This window comes from Sciurus vulgaris, assembly GCF_902686455.1.
Source record: "Sciurus vulgaris genome assembly, chromosome: 11".
NCBI classification, from domain to species: Eukaryota; Metazoa; Chordata; class Mammalia; order Rodentia; family Sciuridae; genus Sciurus; species Sciurus vulgaris.
In genome coordinates this window covers 80,510,925-80,527,413 of record NC_136472.1, presented here as the reverse complement: position 1 = coordinate 80,527,413, position 16,489 = coordinate 80,510,925, and the positions used below count along the sequence as shown (strand labels likewise).

The 16,489-nt window shown below is 38.7% G+C and overlaps 1 protein-coding gene across 1 annotated transcript in view; it reads right to left on the bottom strand.

The window, feature by feature from the left end:
• The window catches only part of LOC306640875 (ankyrin repeat domain-containing protein 42-like), a 75,022-nt gene that overhangs the window by 13,408 nt on the left and 45,125 nt on the right, over positions 1–16,489 (bottom strand). The window lies entirely within an intron of this gene.

Below are 16,489 nucleotides of genomic sequence, written 5' to 3'. Positions count from 1 at the left end.
AACACCGGGGCCTGCCCTGAGGACGAGGAGGAAGAGGAGCGGCCGCTTGGATTCGGGTGACTACACGGGAGCTACAGGCGGTTGCCAGAGAAGGGGCTGCGTGGCGAGCTGTTTGGACTCTGACCACTTCTGAACCCCGGGGCCTGCCCGGAGGAGTAGGAGAAGGAGGAGAAGGAGCGCGGCGGGTCCTTTGGACTCGCAGTGACTGCATTAGCACTCCAGGCGGCTGCTCAGAGGAGAAGGCGAGTGGTGAGTTGTTTGGTCTTAAAGTGACAGCTCCTGAACACAGGGGGGCTGCCTGGAGGAGAAGCGTGGTGGGACGCTTGGTCTTGAGGGGCCGCACCAGAGCTCCGGGCGGTGCCCAGAGGACCCGTGCAGCAGGTCACGTGGATTCAGAGCCACTCAGAGGGACTGCTCCTGAACACCCGGGGGGTTATCTGGAGAAGGAGGAGGAACGGGGAGGGTCACTTTGACTTGGAGTGATTGATTGCCCAGGGCTACGGGTGGTTGGTGGGAGGAGGAGGCACGCAGTGAGTTTCTTGGACTCCTAGTGACCGCACCGGCATACTGGGCGGCTGTCTGGAGGAAGAGGCCTGTGGCGGGTCTCTGGGACTCAGAGCGATTGTTCGGGGCCACAGGTGGCTGCTCAGAGGAGGGGCCACACAGCCAGGCGATTAGGTGCAGAACAGGGTCCCAGGATCTAGGAGGCTTCTGGGTGGAAGAGCCGCACAGAGACAGGCTTAGGGCGGAGCGAAGGTTCCAGGCCTATGGGCAAATTCTCTGAGGAGGGGCAGCCTAAGGAGATTCATCTGCGAAGGGTGAGGCTCCCAGGCCCAGGAGGTAGGGCCGGGCCCCTGGAAACTTTGCAGAGGAAGGCAGCCCAGCCCAGGCGGTAGCTGTAAATTGAGGGGAACCTCTAGGAGGAAACTGACCAGCGAGACCTCCCCACTGGGTGAGTCTTCCCTGCCTGGTGAGGTTTCCCCACAAGGACGGTAAAACCAGAGACACAGGCCCAAACAGGCCTTGCCTCAGCCCACAGCCTAGGTCCCCTTTGGATGACCATTGGTCAACAAGTGGAGGCACCTCTGCCCACTAGCAGGGAATATACCCCACCTGAAGGCCACCACTCCTAGAGAGGCAGCTTCCTTGTGGAGCACCGCATTATCAACTTCCTCCAAGACTTCAGCCTACTGAAGGCTAAGAGGGGATATATATAGAAATCTTCAGGGACATTGTAAATCAACAGAGGAAATCTGCAATATCTCAGCGGTCCACTGATACCTGAACAATATGAGAAAACAAGGAAAGAAAATGCTGCAAACAAATCTAGATGTTACATCAATAAAACCCAATGACAGCATGGCAGAAGAAATGACAGAAAAGGAGTTCAGAATGTACATAATTAAAATGATCAGAGAAGCAAACGATGAGATGAAAGAGCAAATGCACGCACTGAATGATGAGATGAAAGAGCAAATGCAAGCATTGATTGATCGCACCAATCGACAGTTAAAAGAGCAAATACAGGAAGCAAAAGATCATTTCAATAAGGAGTTAGAGATATGAAAAAAAACCAAACAGAAATCCTTGACATGAAGGAAACAATAAACCAAATTAAGAACTCCATAGAAAGCATATCCAATAGGATAGAACACCTGGAAGACAGAACCTCAGACATTGAAGACAAAATATTTAACCTTGAAAACAAAGCTGAACAAACAGAGAAGATGGTAAGAAATCATGAACAGAATCTACAAGAACTATGGGATATCATGAAAAGGCCAAATTTAAGAATTATTGGGATTGAGGAAGGCCTAGAGAAACAAGCCAAAGGAATGAACAACCTATTCAATGAAATAATATCAGAAAATTTCCCAAATCTGAAGAATGAAATGGAAAATCAAGTTCAAGAGGCTTACAGGACTCCAAATACACAAAATTACAACAGACCCACACCAAGGCACATTATAATGAAAATACCTAACATACAAAATGAAGACAGAATTTTAAAGGCTGTGAGAGAAAAGAACCAAATTACATTCAGGGGGAAACCAATACGCATATCAGCAGATTTTTCAATCCAGACCCTAAAAGCTAGAAGGTCATGGAACAACATTTTTCAAGCCCTGAAAGAAAACGGATGCCAACCAAGAATCTTATACCCAGCAAAACTTACCTTCAAATTTGACGATGAAATAAAATCCTTCCATGATAAACAAAAGCTAAAAGAATTTACAAAAAGAAAGCCAGCATTACAGAACATTCTCAACAAAATATTCCATGAGGAAGAGATGAAAAACAAAGAAGCAAATCAGCAAAGGGAGGAATTATCCTAAAGGAATTGTCAAATAAAGGAGGAAACAAGTTGTGTCAAACAAATAAATAAACAAAATTTTAAAAATGAACCAAATGACCGGGAAACCAAATCATTTCTCTATAATAACACTGAATGTTAATGGCCTGAATTCATCAATCAAAAGACATAGACTGGCAGACTGGATTAAAAAGAAAGATCCAACAATATGTTGCCTGCAAGAGACTCACCTCATAGAAAAAGATACCCATAGATTAAAGGTGAAAGGATGGGGAAAAACATACCATGCACATGGACTCAGCAAAAAAGCTGGAGTATCCATCCTCATTTCCGATAATGTGGACTTCAAGCTAAAGTTAGTCAGAAGGGATAAAGAAGGTCATTTCATATTGCTTAAGGGAAGCATAAATCAGCAAGATATAACAATCATAAACATCTATGCCCCAAACAGTGGCTCATCTATGTATGTCAAACAAATCCTTCTCAATTTCAGAAACCAAATAGACCACAACACAATAATACTAGGTGATTTTAACACGCCGCTCTCACCACTGGACAGATCTTCCAGACAAAAATTGAACAAAGAAACCATAGATCTCAACAACACAATCAATAATTTAGACATAACGGACATTTATAGAATATTCCATCCAACCAAGAGTGAATACACTTTCTTCTCAGCAGCACATGGATCCTTCTCTAAAATAGACCATATATTATGCCACAAAGCTAATGTTAGCAAATACAAGAAGATAGAGACACTAGCATGTATTCTATCAGATCATAATGGATTGAAGTTAGAAATAAATGAAAGAGTAAAACACAGAAACTATTCCAACATCTGGAGATTAAACAATATGCTATTATATGATGAATGGATAACAGAAGATATTAGGAAGGAAATTAAAAATTCTTAGAGGTAAATGAGAACAAAGAAACATCATATCAAAATCTCTGGGACACTATGAAAGCAGTACTTAGAGGGAAATTTATTTCATGGAGCGCATTTAATAAAAGAAGTAAAACTCAACAAATAAACAACCTAACACTACAGCTCAAAGCCTTAGAAAAAGAAGAACAGAACAGCACCAAAAGTAGTAGAAGACAGGAAATAGTTAAACTCAGAGCTGAAATCAATGAAATTGAAACAAAAGAAACAATACAAAAAATTGACAAAATAAATAGTTGGTTCTTCGAAAAAATAAACAAAATTGATAAACCTTTAGCCACACTAACAAAGAGAAGACCAGAGAAAACCCAAATCACTAAAATTCGGAATGAACAAGGAAATATCACAACAGACAGGATGGAAATACAAAACATAATTAGAAGCTATTTTGAAAATCTATACTCCAACAAAATAGAAAATTTCAAAGACATCAACAGGTTTCTAGAGACATATGAATTGCCTAAACTGAATGAGGAGGACATAAACAATTTAAATAGACCAATTTCAAGTACTGAAATAGAAGAAGTCATCAAAAGCCTACCAACAAAGAAAAGTCCGGGACCAGACGGGTTCTCAGCCGAGTTCTACAAAACCTTTAAGGAAGAGTTCATTCCAATACTTCTCAAAGTATTCCATAAAATAGAAGAGGAGGGAACCCTCCCAAACTCATTCTATGAAGCCAATATCACACTGATACCTAAACCAGACAGAGACTCATCAAGGAAAGAAAATTTCAGACCAATATCCTTAATGAACATCGACGCAAAAATTCTCAACAAAATTTTAGCAAATCGCATACAAAAACATATTAAAAAGATAGTGCACCATGATCAAGTGGGTTTCATCCAGGGATGCAAGGTTGGTTCAACATCAGGAAATCAATAAATGTAATTCACCATATTAATAGACTTAAAGTCAAGAATCACATGATTATTTCAATAGATGCAGAAAAAGCATTTGATAAAATACAGCACCCCTTCATGCTCAAAACACTAGAAAAAATAGGGATAGTGGGAACATTCCTTAATATTGTAAAGGCCATTTATGCTAAGCCCATGGCTAATATCATTCTAAATGGTGAAAAACTGAAAGCATTCCCCCTAAAAACTGGAACAAGGCAGGGATGCCCTCTTTCACCACTTCTATTCAACATCGTTCTTGAGACTCTGGCCAGAGCAATTAGACAAACCAAAGAAATTAAAGGGATACGAATTGGAAAAGAAGAACTCAAACTATCCCTGTTCGCTGATGACATGATTATATATTTAGAGGAACCTGGAAATTCCACCAGAAAACTCTTAGAACTCATAAGTGATTTCAGTAAAGTAGCAGGTTACAAGATCAATGCCCATAAATCCAACGCATTTTTATACATAAGTGATGAATCTTCAGAAAGAGAAATTAGGAAAACTACCCCATTCACAATAGCCTCGAAAAAAATAAAATACTTGGGAATCAATCTCACAAAAGAGGTGAAAGACCTCTACAATGAGAACTATACAACACTAAAGAAAGAAATTAAAGAACACCTTAGAAGATGGAACGATCTTCCATGTTCTTGGATAGGAAGAATTAATATTGTCAAAATGGCCATACTACCTAAAGTGCTATACAAATTCAATGCAATTCCAATTAAAATCCCAATGACGTACCTTACAGAAATAGAGCAAGCAATTATGAAATTCATCTGGAAGAATAAGAAACCCAGAATAGCTAAAGCAATCCTTAGCAGGAAGAGTGAAACAGGGGGTATTGCAATACCAGATCTTCAACTCTACTACAAAGCAATAGTAACAAAAACGGCATGGTATTGGTACCAAAATAGAAAGGTAGATCAATGGTACAGAATAGAGGACACGGACACAAACCCAAATAAATACAATTTTCTCATACTAGACAAAGGGGCCAAAAATATGCAATGGAGAAAAGATAGCCTCTTCAACAAATGGTGCTGGGAGAATTGGAAATCCATATGCAACAGAATGAAACTAAACCCATATCTCTCACCATGCACAAAACTAAACTCAAAATGGATTAAGGACCTCGGAATCAGACCAGAGACCCTGCAGATTATAGAAGAAAAAGTAGGTCCAAATCTTCACCTTGTTGGTCTAGGACCAGACTTCCTTAACAGGACTCCCATAGCACAAGAAATAAAAGCTAGAATCAACCACTGGGATAGATTCAAACTAAAAAGCTTTCTCTCAGCAAAGGAAACTATCAGCAATGCGAAGAAAGAGCCTACAGAGTGGGAGAATATCTTTGCCAATCATACTTCAGATAGAGCACTAATCTCCAGAATCTATAAAGAACTCAAAAAACTCTACTCCAAGAATTCAAATAGTCCAGTCAACAAATGGGCTAAGGAAATGAATAGACACTTCACAGAAGAAGATCTACAAGCAATCAACAAACATATGGAAAAATGTTCAACATCTCTAGTAATAAGAGAAATGCAAATCAAAACCACCCTAAGATTCCATCTCACCCCAATTAGAATGGCAATTATCAAGAATACGAGCAACAACAGGTGTTGGCGAGGATGTGGGGAGAAAGGTACACTCATACACTGCTGGTGGGGCTGCAAATTAGTGCAGCCACTATGGAAAGCAGTGTGGAGATTCCTTAGAAAACTTGGAATGGAACCACCATTTGACCCAGCTATCCCACTCCTTGGCCTATACCCAAAGGACTTAAAATCTGCATACTACAGAAATACAGCCACATCAATGTTCATAGCTGCTCAATTCACAATAGCCAGACTGTGGAACCAACCTAGATGCCCTTCAATTGATGAGTGGATAAAGAAACTGTGGTATATATATACTATGGAATATTACTCAGCCATAAAGAATGATAAAATTAAGACATTTGCAGGCAAATGGATGAAATTGGAGAATATCATGCTAAGTGAGATAAGCCAATCTCAAAAAGCCAAAGGACGAATGATATCGCTAATAAGTGGAGGTTGACACATAATGGGGGGGAGGGAAGGGTTAGAGTTAGGGTTAGGGAGGGGGGCAAGTATGGAGGAAGGAAGTACTGTATAGAGGGTAAAGAGGGGTGGGAGGGGTGGGGGGAAGGGAAAAAAATAACAGAATGAATCAAACAACATTGCTCTATGTAAATTTATGATTACACAAATGGTATGCCTTTACGCCATGTACAAACAGAGAAACAACATGTATCCCATTTGTTTACAATAAAAAAAAAAAAAAGACTGTCCTTTAGGTGGTAATATTAAAAATTAAATTTTTGGCATATCTCCTTAATGCAATTAGTATAAAAGTAAAATTTAAAACTCTTCCATGAAATAGTTTATTTCTTAATAAGGTAGGTTATTAACCTTGTTGTTGTGAGAATCAAAGAGTAGATGTTCAACATTTCCATAGTTTTAAAAATAAAAAGTCAACAAAAATGGCATGGTATTTGCACCAAAACAGACATGATGACCAGTGGTACAGAAAAGAATACACAGAGACAAACCCACATAAGTAGGTATCTAATACTAGATAAAGGCACCATAAACATACATTGGTGATAAGATAGCCTATTCAACAAATGGTGCTGGGAAAACTGGAAATCCATATGTACCAAAAGGAAACTAGACCCCTTATCTCTCACCCTGCACAAAACTCAACTCAAAGTAGATCAAGGACCTAGGAATTAGATCAGAGACCCTGCACTTATTTGAAGAAAAAGCAGGCCCAAATCTCCACATGTTGGTTTAGCAACCGAATTTCTCAACAAAACTCCTAAAGCACAAGAATCAATAAATGGGATGGTATCAAACTAAAAAGCTTCTGCACAACAAAGGAAACAACTGAGAATGTGAAGAGAGAGTCTAGAGAATGGGAGAAAAATTTTGCCACCTGCACGTCAGACAGAGCATTAATCTCCAGGGTATATAAAGAACTTAAACAACACCAAAAAAAAAAAACAAAAAAAACAAAAAAAAAAACCCAAACAAGCAACCCTATCAATAAATGGGCAAAGGAACTGAACAGACACTTCACAGAAGAAGAAATACATGAGTAAACAAATATATAAAAAATATTCACTATCTCTAGCAATTAGAGAAATGCAAATTAAAACTCACTGAGAGAATGGCAATTATCAAAGTACCAAAGAACACAAGAATGCAAATAATCCAATCAACAAATGGGCTAAGGAAATGAATAGACACTTCACAGAAGAACATCTACAAGCAATCAACAAACATATGGAAAAATGTTCAACATCTCTAGTAATAAGAGAAATGCAAATCAAAACCACCCTAAGATTCCATCTCATTGACATCTTAGTAGAAGAAATATAAGAAACGGAGTTCAGAATGTACTTAATTAAAAAGATCCACGAAGTAAAGGATGATATAAGAGAGCAAATGCAGTCAATGAATGATCACTATAATAAACAGTTAAAAGAGCAAATACAGGAAGGAAAAGATCATTTCAATAAAGAAATAGGGATTCTGAAAAAAAATAGAAATTCTTGAAGGAAACTATAAACCAGTTAAAAATTCATTAGAAGGATCACCAACAGACTAGATCACTTGGAAAACAGAACCTCAGACAATGAAGACAAAACATTAAATCTTAAAAATAAGGTTGACCAAACAGAGGACATGGTAATAAATCATGAACAGGACCTCCAAGAACTATGGGATATCATGAAAAGACCAAATTTAAAAATTATTGGAATTGAGGAAGACACAGAGATACAAATAAAAGGAATGAACAATCTATTCAATGAAATAATACCAGGAAATTTCCCACACCTGAGAAATGAAATGGAAAACCAAATACAAGAGGCTTACAAGACACCAAATGTACAAAATTACAACAGATCCACACCAAGGCACGTTATAATGAAAAAGCCCGACATACAAAATAAAGATAGAATTTTAAAGAATGCAAGAGAAAAGCATCAGATAACATATAGGGGGAAACCAATATGGATACAGGAGATTTCTCAGCCCAAACACTAAAAGCTACGAGGACCTGGAACAACATATTTCAAGCTCTGAAAGAATATGGATGCCAACCAAGAATCTGATACAAAGCAAAATTAACCTTGATTTGATGATGAAATAAAAACCTTCCATGATAAACAAAAGTTAAAAGAATTTAAAAACAGAAAGTCTGCAATACAGAACATTCTTAGCAAAATATTCCATGCGGAGGAAGTGAAAAACAACAATAAAAGTCAGCAAAGGGAGGAATTACTCTAAAGGAAAAGCCAATCAAAGGACAAACCAAGTAAAGTTAAAAACCAAAAATAAGTTAAAAACCAAAATGAGGACTTCAGATTGCTCACTGTCAGGTGCCTATCATCCACCATTTGCCTGCCTCTCGCTTGTCCATTGCCTGCCTTACATCTATCCATCACCCAACGCATGAGGTTCACCTCCCGATCATCCAACAACAGACAGCAAACTGATCGCCGACCACCAGTAGAGCACCATCTGCCTACTGCTGCCTGGAAGTTCACTGTTACAGTACCTGCAGGTTTGATTACACATGGCTGCCGCAATTTGGAGACAACAGCCAGGGCCTGTAGGACCCCTGGCTAGACTGACTGAGCCCCGTCTCCAGGATCCCTCAGCCCGACCAATCACTCCCTGCCTCCAGGACCCTCACATTGACTGACTGCTCCCTGCCACCAGGACCCCGAGACAAACTGACCGCACCCTATAACTGGGACCCCAGACCGACTGATTGCAACCGGCCTCCAGGATCCCACAACCACACAAAACACACCCGACCTCCAGGACCCCTGCCTGACCAACCGCATCCCGCCTCCAGGACCTCCTGCTGACCATGGCCACACCCTGTGCTGCAGCTCCCCATTTACCAACTCGTTTCAAAGCCAGAGCAGTCATCTTGGATAATCCTGGAAGCCTTAGCTCCGATCTTTAGGTGGGGCAAATCCCATCCTGAGACGCCTGCTGGAGGCTTGAAGCTCAATGTCAGGTACCTCTCATGCATCAGGGTACTGAACTCTGGGAGATTTCATTACTATATGACTGTTATACTGTAGATTTTCTTTTTTCTCCTTATTGAAAAATTTTACGTTTTTATTTCTTTACTTTTCTTGCTCTCTTTTCCTTTTGTTTAGTTCCCTCAGAGTCTCTTTCTCCATTTTTTGCATGCTAACATCCAATTTCTTTTGATCACACTCTCACACTTTCTATTATCTAGAACTTCTGTATATTATTTTCTTATCCCATTAACAGCCACATTCTACATCCCTCTGCATCCTCTTTGTCCTCCATTAGAAACTGCAGACCTTATTGCAAATCTGTTTGTTTTATTGAAGATAATATTTGAACTCATTCTGTTTATTATGACAATTTTGTTATTGTCCTCATAGGGGCTATATGGTCTAGGACTGCATAGTGTCTGAACTGGGCACTGCTAATATTGATCTCCCCTAAAAGAAAGGGTTTTGGAAACCTATAGGGCCACTATAAGCCTATAGGGGGAAATTGGCAATACCCCAGATCTGCACTGCTAGAGGGGAAGATACATGAACAACATGAAAAAACAAGGGAAGAAAATGATCCAAACAAATCTAGATTCTATATTAATAGAATCCAGTGACAGTATGTTAGAAGAAATGTCAGAAAAGAACTTCAGATTATACATGATTAAGATGATCCGAGAAGCAAAGGATGAGATAAGAGAGCAAATGCAGGCAATGAATGATAATACCAATAAGCTGAAAGAGCAACTGGAGGAAGCAAAACATCATTTCAACAAAGAGGTAGAGATTGTCAAAAAAAAAAAAATGGAAATCCTTGAAATGAAGGAAACAATAAACCAAATAAAAAACTCAATGGAAAGCATCACCAAAGGACTACACCACTTGGAAGACAGAACGTCAGACAATGAAGACAAAATATTTAATCTTGAAAATAAAGTCGCCCAAACAGAGAAGATGGTAAGAAATCATGAACAGAATCTCCAAGAACTATGGGACATCATGAAAAGACCAAATTGAAGAATTATTGAGATTGAGGAAGGCACAGAGATAACAAACCAAAGGAATGAACAACCTATTCAATGAAATAACATCAGAAAATTTCCCAAGCCTCAAGAATGAAATGGAAAATCAAATACAAGAGGCTTACAGAACACCAAATGCACAAAATCACAACAGATCCACACCAAGGCACATTATAATGAAAATGCCTAACATTCAAAGTAAAGATAGGATTTTGAAGGCCGTGAGAGAAAAGCATCAGATTACGTATAGGGGGAGACCAATACGGATAGCAGCCGACTTCTCAACCCAGACTCTAAAAGCTAGAAGGGCCTGGAACAACGTATTTCAAGTTCTGAAAGAACATGGTTGCCAACCAAGAATCCTATTACCCAGCAAAACTAACCTTCAGATTTGAAGATGAAATAAAATCCTTCCATGATAAACAAAAGTTAAAAGCATTTACAAATAGAAAGCCTGTGCTACAGAATGTTCTCAACAAAATATTCCATGAGAAGGAAATGAAAAACAACAATGGAGGTCAGCAAAGGGAAGAACTACCTTAGAGAAAAACCACTCAAAGGAGAAACCAAGCCAACTTAAAAACCAAAAGTAAGCCCAAATGACTGGGAATACAAATCATATTTCAATAATAAACCTGAACAGTAATGGCCTAAACTCATCAATCAAAAGAGATAGACTGGCAGAATGGATTAAAAAGAAAGACCCAACAATATGCTGCCTGCAAGAGACGCATCTCATAGAAAAAGACATCCACAGACTAAAGGTGAAAGGATGGGAAAAAAACCTACCACGCACATGCACTCAGCAAAAAAGCGGGGGTTTCCATCCTTATATCAGATAAAGTGGACTTCAAGCCAAAGTTAGTCAGAAGGGATGAAGGACATTTCATACTGCTTAAGGGAACCATTAATCAGGAAGACATAATGATAGTAAATATTTATGCCCCAAACAATGGTGCATCCCTGTACATCAAACAAATCCTTCTCAATTTCAGGAATCACATAGACCACAACACAATAATTCTGGGTGACTTTAATGCACTGCTGTCACCACTAGATAGATCTTCCGAACTAAAACCAAACAAAGAAACCATAGAACTCAATAACACAATCAATAACGTAGACTTAATAGACATATAGAGAATATTTCATCCATCAACGAGCAGATTCACTTTCTTCTCAGCAGCACATGGAATCTTCTCGAAAATAGACCATATGTGGGGCTGGGGAGATAGCTCAATCGGTAGAGAGCTTGCCTTGTAAGCACAAGGCCCTGGGTTCGATCCCCAGCACTGCACCCCTCCCAAAAAAAAAGAAAGAAAATAAAATGCCACAAAGCAGCCCTTAGGAAATGCAAAAAAATAGAGATACTGCCTTGGGTTCTATCAGATCATAATATACTGAGAGTAGAAATCAATGACAAAATAAAAAACAGAAATTACTCCAACACCTGGAGACTAAATAATATGCTATTGAATGAAACATGGATAACAGAAAACATCAGGGAGGAGATAAAAACAATTCTTAGAAGTCCATGAGAACAACAATACAACATATCAAAATCTCTGGGACGCTATGAAAGCGGTACTATGAGGAAAATTCATTGCATGGAGCGCATTCCAGAAAAGAATGAAAAGTCAACAACTAAATGACCTAACATTACAGCTCAAAGCCCTAGAAACAGAAGAACAGAATAACAGCAAAAGTAGTAGAAGACAGGAAATAATTAAAATCAGAGCTGAAATCAATAAAATTGAAACCAAAGAAACAATTCAAAAAATTGACAAAACAAAAAGTTGGTTCTTTGAAAAAGTAAACAAAATAGACAAACCCTTAGTCACACTAACAAAGAGAAGGACAGAGAAAACTCAAATTACTAAAATTCGTCATGAAAAAGGAAATAGCTCGACAGACAAAACTGAGATATGGAACATAATGAGAAGCTACTTTGAAAATCTGTATTCCAACCAAATAGAAACTACTGAAGATATTGACAAATTTCTAGGGACATATGCTCCTCCCAAACTGAAGCAGGAGGACATAATTTAAACAGATCAATATCAAGCAATGAAACAGAAGAAGCCATTAAAAACCTACCATCCAAGAAAAGTCCAGGACCAGACCGTTTCTCAGCCAAGTTCTACAAGACCTTCAAAGAAGAACTCATTCCAATACTTCTCAAAGTATTCCAGGAAATAGAAAAGGAGGGTACCCTACCAAACTCATTCAATGAAGCTAATATCACCCTCATACCCAAACCAGGAAAAGACACATCAAGGAAAGAAAATTTTAGACCAATATCCTTGATGAATAGAGATACAAAGACCCTTAACAAAATACTGGCAAACCGTATCCAAACACATATTAAGAAAATCATGCTCCATGATCAAGTGGGATTCATCTCTGGAATGCAAGAATGGTTTAACATCCGTAAATCAATAAACGTAATCCATCATGTCAATAGACTTAAGGATAAGAATCATATGGTTATATCAATTGATGCAGAAAAAAGTTCAACAAAATAAACACCCCTTCATGCTCAAAACACTAGAAAAATAGGGATAGGAGGAACATACCTGAACATGGTAAAGGCTATTTATGCGAAGCCCATGGCCAACATCATTCTTAATGGAGAAAAACTGAAACCATTCCCTTTAAAAATGGGAACGAGACAGGGATGTCCTCTTTCTCCACTTCTATTCAACATTGTCCTTGAAACTCTAGTCAAAGCAATTAGGCAGACTAAAAAAATTAAAGGGATACGAATAAGAAAAGAGGAACTCAAGCTGTCACTATTTGCTGATGACATGAGTCTAAACTTAGAGGATCAAAAAAACTCCTCCAGAAAACTTCTAGACCTCATCAATGAATTCAGCAAACTAGCAGGCTATAAAATCAATATGCATAAATCTAAAGCATTTTTGTATGCAAGCAACAAAACAACTGAAAGGGAAATGAGGAAAACAACTCCATTTGCAATAGCCTCAAAAAAAATAAATAAATAAAATACTTGGGCATCAATCTAACCAAAGAGGTAAAATAGCTCTACAATGAAAACTACAAAACATTGAAGAAAGAAATTGAGGAAGACCTTAGAAGATGGAACTATCTCCCATGTTCTTGGATAGGTAGAATTAATATTCTCAAAATGGCCATACTACCAAAAGTGCTATACAGATTCAATGCAATTCCAATTAAAATCCCAAAGATATACCTTACAGAAATAGAGCAAGCAATCATGAAATTCATCTGGAAGAGTAAGAAACCCAGAATAGCTAAAGCAATCCTTAGGAGGAAGAATGAAACAGGGGGTATCACAATATCAGAACTTCAACTCTACTACAAAGCAATAGTAACAAAAACGGCATGGTATTGGCACCAAAATAGACAGGTAGATCAATGGTACAGAATAGAGGACACAGACACAAACCCAAATAAATACAATTTTCTCATACTAGACAAAGGGGCCAAAAATATGCAATGGAGAAAAGATAGCCTCTTCAACAAATGGTGCTGGGAAAACTGGAAATCCATATGCAACAGAATGAAACTAAACCCCTATCTCTCACCCTGCACAAAAATCAACTCACAATGGATCGAGGACCTTGAAATCAGACCAGGGACCCTGCATCTTATAGAAGAAAAAGTAGGTCCAAACCTTCAACTTGTTGGCTTAGGATCAGACTTCCTTAACAGGACTCCCATAGCACAAGAAATAAAAGCAAGAATTAATAACTGGGACAGATTCAAACTAAATAAATAGCTTTCTCTCAGCAAAGGAAACTATCAGCAATGTGAAGAGAGAGCCTACAGAGTGGGAGAATATCTTTGCCACTCATACTTCAGTTAGAGCACTGATTTCCAGAATATATAAAGAACTCAAAAAACTCTACACCAAGAATACAAATAACCCAATCAACAAATTGGCTAAAGATATGAACAGACACTTCACAGAAGAAGATCTACAAGCAATCAACAAACATATGAAAAAATGTTCACCATCTTTAGTAATAAGAGAAATGCAAATCAAAACTACACTAAGATTCCATCTCACCCCAATTAGAATGGCAATTTTTAAGAACACAAGCAACAATAGGTGTTGGTGAGGATGTGGGGAGAAAGGTACACTCATACATTGCTGGTGGGGATGCAAATTAGTGCAGCCACTCTGGAAAGCAGTGTGGAGATTCCTTAGAAAACTTGGAATGGACCCACCATTTGACCCAGCTATCCCACTCCTCAGCCTATACCCAAAGGACTTAAAATCAGCTTACTACAGAGATACAGCCACATCAATGTTCATAGCTGCTCAATTCACAATAGCCAGACTGTGGAACCAACCTAGATGTCCTTCAGTTGATGAATGGATAAAGAAACTGTGGTATATATATACAATGGAATATTACTCAGCTATAAATAATAATAAAATTATGGCATTTGTAGGCAAATGGATGAAATTGGAGAATATCATGCTAAGTGAGATAAGCCAATCTCAAAAATCCAAAAGGCAAATGATCTCACTGATAAGCGGATGATGACACATAATGGGGGTGTGAGGGGTCAAGAATGGAGGAAGGGGGGACTGTATAGAGGGAAAAGAGGGGTGGGAGGGGTGGGGAGGAAGGAAAAAATAATAGAATGAATCAAACATCATTACCCTATGTAAATGTATGATTACGCAAATGGTATGCTATTACTCCATGTACAAACAGAAAAAACACGTATCCCATTTGTTTACAATAAAAATAAATTTAAAAAAAAGAAAGAACTTGAAAAACTTCACATCAAAAATACAAACACCTTAATCAATAAATGGTCTAAAGAACTGGGCAAATACTTCATAGAAGAAGATATAAAAGCAATCAACAGATATATGAAAAAATGTTCAACATCTCTAGTAATAAGAGAAATACAAATCAAAACTACCCTACAATTTCATTACACCCCAATTACAAGGCCTATTATCAATAATACAAGGGAGGATGATATTCTCCAATTTCATCCATTTGCCTGCAAATGCCATAATTTTATCATTCTTTATGGCGGAGTAATATTCCATTGTGTGTGTGTGCGTGTGTGTGTGTGTGTGTGTGTGTGTGTGTGTGTGTATGTACACACATCACAGTTTCTTTATCCATTCATCAACTGAAGGACATCTAGGTTGGTTCCACAATCTGGCTATGGTGAATTGAGCAGCTATGAACATTGATGTGGCTGTATCTCTGTAGTATGCTGATTTTAAGTCCTTTGGGTATAGGCCAAGGAGTGGGATAGCTGGGTCAAATGGTGGTTCCATTCCAAGCTTTCTGAGGAATCTCCATACTGCTTTCCAGAGTGGCTGCACTAATTTGCATCCCCACCAGCAATGTATGAGTGTACCTTTCTCCCCACATCCTCGCCAACACCTATTGTTGCTTGTGTTCTTGATAATCGTCATTCTAATTGGGGTGAGATGGAATCTTAGTGTAGTTTTGATTTGCATTTCTCTTATTACTAGAGATGTTTAACATTTTTATCTGTTGATTGCTTGTACATCTTCTTCTGTGAAGTGTCTGTTATATCCTTAGCCCATTTGTTGACTGGGTTATTTGTATTCTTGGTGTAGAGTTTTTTGAGTTCTTTATATATTCTGAAAATTAGTGCTCTGTCTGAAGTATGAGTGGCAAAGATTTTCTCCCACTCTGTAGGCTCTCTCTTCACATCACTGATAGTTTCCTTTGCTGAGAGAAAGCTAAGTTTGAATCTACCCCAGTTGTTGATTCTTGCTTTTATTTCTTGATATCATGCTAAGTGAGATAAGCCAATCTCAAAAAACCAAAGGAAGAATGATCTCGCTGATAAGGGGATGATGACATATAATGGGGGGTGGGAGGGGTTAGCATTAGGGTTAGGGTAGGTTCAGGGTTAGGGTTAAGGAGGGTGGTAAGAATGGAGGAAGGAAGGATTGTATAGAAGGAAAGAGGGGTGAGAGGGGAGGTTGGAAGGGAAAAAAATAACAGAATTAATCAAACATTACCCTATGTAAATTTATGATTACACAAATGGTATGCCTTGACTCCATGTACAAACAGAGAAACATGTATCCCATTTGTTTACAATTAAAAAAAAAAAAAATACAAGGGAGCCGCCAGCGTGCAGAGGGGGGCGCTCAGACAGCTGGGGCTCAGTTTGCTCCGAGGGCCTGAACTGCCCTGGCACTGCTGGTCCTCCGCAGCTGCA